The following is a 6,028-nucleotide window of genomic DNA, read 5'->3' as shown; positions in this document are numbered from 1 at the left end:
TAAGCGTATGAAGATGCCTTCCCTTCCGTCTCTCTGCTTTCCTACTGTCTTCATCCAATCCTTCTTACTCCTTTCCATGGCAAGCTCGTGTAGGGTCTCACTGTTGTCAGCAGCTACCTCCCATCCTCGCAGTGAAAGCTAATGCACACACTCTGTCACAGTGCTGCCAATCACCGGTGTGGTTCCCTCCCCTACTGGAATAGAATCCAGTGATTCTTTTGCGTCTGTCACTAACGCCCAGTAAGTTACAGGTTTGAAGCACGTCACAGTCATTCAGTCATTGAATCCTACTCAGAATACCACAGACAAGGTTTAGACCTTCCGGATTCTCTTGAATGCCGCCATCAGGTCCTGCCTATACCACGAAGATTCCGGTTAAAGAATCCAAGAGATATTCACTAGAGCCTCTTATGCTTGTAGAACAAGAGTGGTTGTCAGTCACTTTGTTCATGGGTGAGAATGATGATGAGTGTCACGGATCATCACATTCATCAAGTTGAAGAACAAGTGATATCTTAGAACAAGAACAAGCGGAATTGAATGGAAGAACAATAGTAATTGCATTAATACTCGAGGTACAGCAGAGCTCCACACCTTAATCTATGGTGTGTAGAAACTCCACCGTTGAAAATACATAAGCATAAGGTCTAGGCATGGCCGAATGGCCAGCCCCCCAATGATCTAAGATCTAAAGTGATCAAAAGATATAAAGATCCAAAGACCTAAAGATCCAAAGATTTCTAATACAATAGTCAAAGGTCCTATTTATAGAAAACTAGTAACCTAAGGTGTACAGAAATGAGTAAATGACATAAAAATCCACTTCCGGGCCCACTTGGTGTGTGCTTGGGCTGAGCAATGAAGCAAATTTCGTGCAGAGACTCCTCTTGGAGTTAAACGCCAGCTTTAGTGCCAGTTTGGGCGTTTAACTCCCATTTGGGTGCCAGTTCCAGCGTTTAACGCTGGAATTTCCTGAGGTGACTTTGAACGCCGGTTTGGGCCATCAAATCTTGGGCAAAGTATGGACTATCATATATTGCTGGAAAGCCCAGGATGTCTACTTTCCAACGCCGTTGAGAGCGCGCCAATTGGGCTTCTGTAGCTCCAGAAAATCCACTTCGAGTGCAGGGAGGTCAGAATCCAACAGCATCTGCAGTCCTTTTTGGTCTCAGAATCAGATTTTTGCTCAGGTCCCTCAATTTCAGCCAGAAAATACCTGAAATCACAGAAAAACACACAAACTCATAGTAAAGTCCAGAAAAGTGAATTTTAACTAAAAACTAATAAAAATATACCAAAAACTAACTATATCATATCAAAAACATACTAAAAACAATGCCAAAAAGTATACAAATTATCCGCTCATCACAACACCAAACTTAAATTGTTGCTTGTCCCTAAGCAACTGAAAATCAAATAAGATAAAAAGAAGAGAATATACTATAGACTCCAAATTATCAATGAAACTAAGCTCCAAATTAGATGAGCGGGACTAGTAGCTTTTTGCCTCCGAACAGATTTGGCATCTCACTTTATCCTTTGAAATTCAGAATGATTGGCTTCTTTAGGAACTCAGAATCCAGATAGTGTTATTGATTCTCCTAGTTAAGTATGATGATTCTTGAACATAGCTACTTTATGAGTCTTGGCCGTGGCCCAAAGCACTCTGTCTTCCAGTATTACCACCGGATACATACATGCCACAGACACATAATTGGGTGAACCTTTTCAGATTGTGACTCAGCTTTGCTAAAGTCCCCAATTGGAGGTGTCCAGGGTTCTTAAGCACACTCTTATTGCCTTGGATCACAACTTTATTTCTTTCTTTTCTTTTTCTCCCCTTTTTTTTCATTTTTCTCCTTCTCTCTTTTTTTTTTTTGTATTCACTGCTTTTTCTTGCTTCAAGAATCATTTTTATGATTTTTCAGATCCTCAGTAACATGTCTCCTTTTTCATCATTCTTTCAAGAGCCAACAATTTTAACATTCATGAACCACAAATTCAAAAGACATATGCACTGTTTAAGCATACATTCAGAAAACAAAAAGTATTGTCACCACATCAATCTAATTAAGCTAGTTTTAAAGATGAATTTGAAATCCTGTACTTCTTGTTCTTTTGTAATAAAAACAGTTTTCATTTAAGAAAGGTGATGGATTCATATTCATAGCTTTAAGGCATAGACACTAAGACACTAATGATCATAAGACACAAACATAGATAAACATAAGCATAAATTTTCGAAAAACAGAAGAATAAAGAACAAGGAAATCAAGGAACGGGTCCACCTTAGTGATGGCGGCTCTTTCTTGCTCTTGAAGATCCTATGGAGTGCTTGAGCTCCTCAATGTCTCTTCCTTGTCTTTGTTGCTCCTCCCTCATAATTCTTTGATCTTCTCTAATCTCATGAAGGATGATGGAGTGTTCTTGATGCTCCACCCTTAGTTGTCCCATGTTGGAACTTAACTCTCCTAGGGAGGTGTTTAGTTGCTCCCAATAGTTTTGTGGAGGAAAATTCATCCCTTGAGGAATCTATCCATCTCCCATGACTCGGAGGTGGAAGCCTTTGCCTTCCCTTTCCTCTTTCTAGAGGTTTCTCCGGCCTTGGATGCCATAATGGTTATGGAAAAACGAAAAAGCAACGCTTTTACCACACCAAACTTAAAATGTTTGCTCGTCCTCGGGCAAAAGAAGAAAGAAGAGAGTAGAAGAAGAAGAAATGAGGAAGAGGGAGATGGTGGTGTGTTCGGCCAAAGAGGGGGAAAAGTGGTGTTTAGGTTGGAAAGTGGTTTGAATTTGAAGGGTGAGGTTGGTGGGGATTTATGAAGGATGGATATGAGTGGTGAAGAGAAGGGTAGGATTTGATAGGTGAGGGGTTTCTGGGGAAGAGGTGTTGAGGTGATTGGTGAATGGGGGAAGAAGAGAGAGAGTGATGGTAGGGTCCTGTGGGGTCCACAGATCCTGTAGTGTCAAGGAAAAGGCATCCCTGCACCAAATGGCATCAAAATCCACGTTTTGAGCCATTTCTGGCGTTAAACGCCGGGCTGGTGCCCATTCCTGGCGTTTAACGCCAGGTTCTTGCCCTTTCCTGGCGTTTAACGCCAGTCTGGTGCCCCTTTCTGGCGTTAAACGCCCAGAATGGTGCCAGACTGGGCGTTAAACGCCCAACTGCTAGGCTTACTGGCGTTTGAACGCCAGCAGCATCTTCCTCCAGGGTGTGCTGTTTTTCTTCCTGTTTTTCATTCTGTTTTTGCTTTTTTCATTATTTTTGTGACTTCTTATGATCATCAACCTACAAAAAAAAGATAAAATAACAAAAGAAAATAATTAATTATAAAACATTGGGTTGCCTCCCAACAAGCGCTTCTTTAGTGTCACTAGCTTGACAGAGGACTCTCATGGAGCCTCAGAAATGCTCAGAACCGTGTTGGAACCTCCCAACACCAAACTTAGAGTTTGAATGTGGGGGTTCAACACCAAACTTAGAGTTTGGTTGTGGCCTCCCAACACCAAACTTAGAGTTTGACTGTGGGGGCTCAGTTTGGCTCTGTTTTGAGAGAAGCTCTTCATGCTTCTTCTCCATGAAGACAGAGGGATATCCTTGGGCCTTAAACACCAAGGATTCTTCATTCACTTGAATGATCAACTCTCCTCTATCAACATCAATCACAGCCTTTGCTGTGGCTAGGAAGGGTCTGCCAAGGATGATGGATTCATCCATGCACTTCCCAGTCTCTAGGACTATGAAATCAGCAGGGATGTAATGGTCTTCAATCTTCACCAAAACATCCTCTACAAGTCCATAAGCTTGTTTTCTTGAGTTGTCTGCCATCTCTAGTGAGATTTTTGTAGCTTGTACCTCAAAGATCCCTAATTTCTCCATTACAGAGAGGGGCATGAGGTTCACACTTGACCCTAAGTCACACAAGGCCTTCTTGAAGGTCATGGTGCCTATGGTACAAGGTATGGAAAACTTCCCAGGATCTTGCCTCTTTTGAGGTAGTTTCTGCCTAGACAAGTCATTCAGTTCTTTGGTGAGCAAAGGGGATTCATCCTCCCAAGTCTCATTTCCAAATAACTTGTCATTTAGCTTCATGATTGCTCCAAGGTATTTAGCAACTTGCTCTTCAGTGACATACGCATCCTCTTCAGAGGAAGAATACTCATCAGAGCTCATGAATGGCAGGAGTAAGTCCAATGGAATCTCTATGGTCTCAGTTTGAGCCTCAGATTCCCAAGGTTCCTCATTGGGGAACTCATTGGAGGTCAGTGGACGTTCAGTGAGGTCTTCCTCAGTGGCGTTCACTGCCTCTTCTTCCTCCCAGAATTCGGCCATGTTAATGGCTTTGCACTCTCCTTTTGGATTTTCTTCTGTATTGCTTGGAAGAGTACTTGGAGGGAGTTCAGTAATTTTCTTGCTCAGCTGACCCACTTGTCCTTCCAGATTTCTGATGGAGGACCTAGTTTCAGTCATGAAACTTTGAGTGGTTTTGATCAGATCAGAGACCATAGTTGCTAAGTCAGAGGTATTCTGCTTAGAACTCTCTGTCTGTTGCTGAGAAGATGATGGAAAAGGCTTGCTATTGCTAAACCTGTTCCTTCCACCATTATTATTGTTGAAACCTTGTTGAGGTCTCTGTTGATCCTTCCATGAAAGATTTGGATGATTTCTCCATGAAGGATTGTAGGTGTTTCCATAGGGTTCTCCCATGTAATTCACCTCTTCTATTGAAGGGTTCTCAGGATCATAAGCTTCTTCCTCAGATGAAGCTTCCTTAGTACTGCTTGGTGCATTTTGCATCCCAGACAGACTTTGAGAAATCATATTGACTTGTTGAGTCAATATTTTATTCTGAGCCAAAATGGCATTCAGAGTGTCAATCTCAAGAACTCCTTTCTTCTGACTAGTCCCATTGTTCACAGGATTTCTTTCAGAAGTGTACATGAATTGGTTATTTGCAACCATTTCAATCAGTTCTTGAGCTTCAGTAGGCGTCTTCTTCAGATGAAGAGATCCTCCAGAAGAGCTATCCAAAGACATCTTGGACAGTTCAGACAGACCATCATAGAAAATACCTATGATGCTCCATTCAGAAAGCATATCAGTGGGACACTTTCTGATCAATTGTTTGTATCTTTCCCAAGCTTCATAGAGGGATTCTCCTTCCTTCTGTCTGAAGGTTTGGACTTCCACTCTAAGCTTACTCAATTTTTGAGGTGGAAAGAACTTTGCCAAGAAGGCATTGACTAGCTTTTCCCAAGAGTCCAGGCTTTCTTTAGGTTGAGAGTCCAACCATGTCCTAGCTCTGTCTCTTACAGCAAAAGGGAATAGCATCAGTCTGTAGACCTCAGGGTCAACCCCATTAGTCTTGACTGTGTCACAGATTTGCAAGAACTCAGCTAAAAACTGATGAGGATCTTCCATTGGAAGTCCATGGAACTTGCAATTCTGTTGCATTAGAGAAACTAATTGAGGCTTAAGCTCAAAGTTGTTTGCTCCAATGGCAGGGATAGAGATGCTTCTCCCATAGAAGTCGGGAGTAGGTGCAGTAAAGTCACCCAGCACCTTCCTTGCATTGTTGGCATTGTTGTTGTTTTCGGCTGCCATGTGTTCTTCTTCCTTGAAGAATTCGGTCAGGTGCTCTAAAGAGAGTTGTGCTTTGGCTTCTCTTAGCTTTCTCTTCAAGGTCCTTTCAGGTTCAGGATCAACCTCAACAAGAATGCCTTTGTCCTTGCTCCTGCTCATAAGATAGAGAAGGAAACAAGAAAATATGGAATCCTCTATGTCACAGTATAGAGATTCCTTTAGGTGTCAGAGGAAAAGAAGAGTAGAAGACAGAAGTGGAAAATTCGAACTTAACAAAGAAGATAGAGTTCGAATTTTGCCTTAAGGGATAGTGTTAGTCCATAAATTGAAGGATGTGAGAAGGAGGGAAGTGATTTTCGAAAATTAAGTGGGAAATTTGAAAACATTTTTGAAAAACATCACTTAATTTTCGAAAATGAAAATGGAAATGGAAAAGAAATC

At 41.7% G+C, this 6,028-nt stretch overlaps 1 non-coding gene across 1 annotated transcript; it reads left to right on the top strand.

Moving 5' to 3' along the window:
- The first annotated feature begins 5,095 nt into the window (after positions 1 to 5,095).
- LOC112718998 (small nucleolar RNA R71) lies at positions 5,096 to 5,203 on the top strand. Its single transcript, XR_003161323.1, has one exon. It is a non-coding gene; the product is annotated as a small nucleolar RNA R71 (small nucleolar RNA).
- The last annotated feature ends 825 nt before the right edge of the window (positions 5,204 to 6,028 follow it).

This window comes from Arachis hypogaea, chromosome 10 (genome assembly GCF_003086295.3).
Source record: "Arachis hypogaea cultivar Tifrunner chromosome 10, arahy.Tifrunner.gnm2.J5K5, whole genome shotgun sequence".
Classification (NCBI taxonomy): domain Eukaryota; kingdom Viridiplantae; phylum Streptophyta; class Magnoliopsida; order Fabales; family Fabaceae; genus Arachis; species Arachis hypogaea.
Note: the sequence above shows the minus strand (reverse complement) of the source record. Positions and strands in the feature narration are given on the sequence as shown.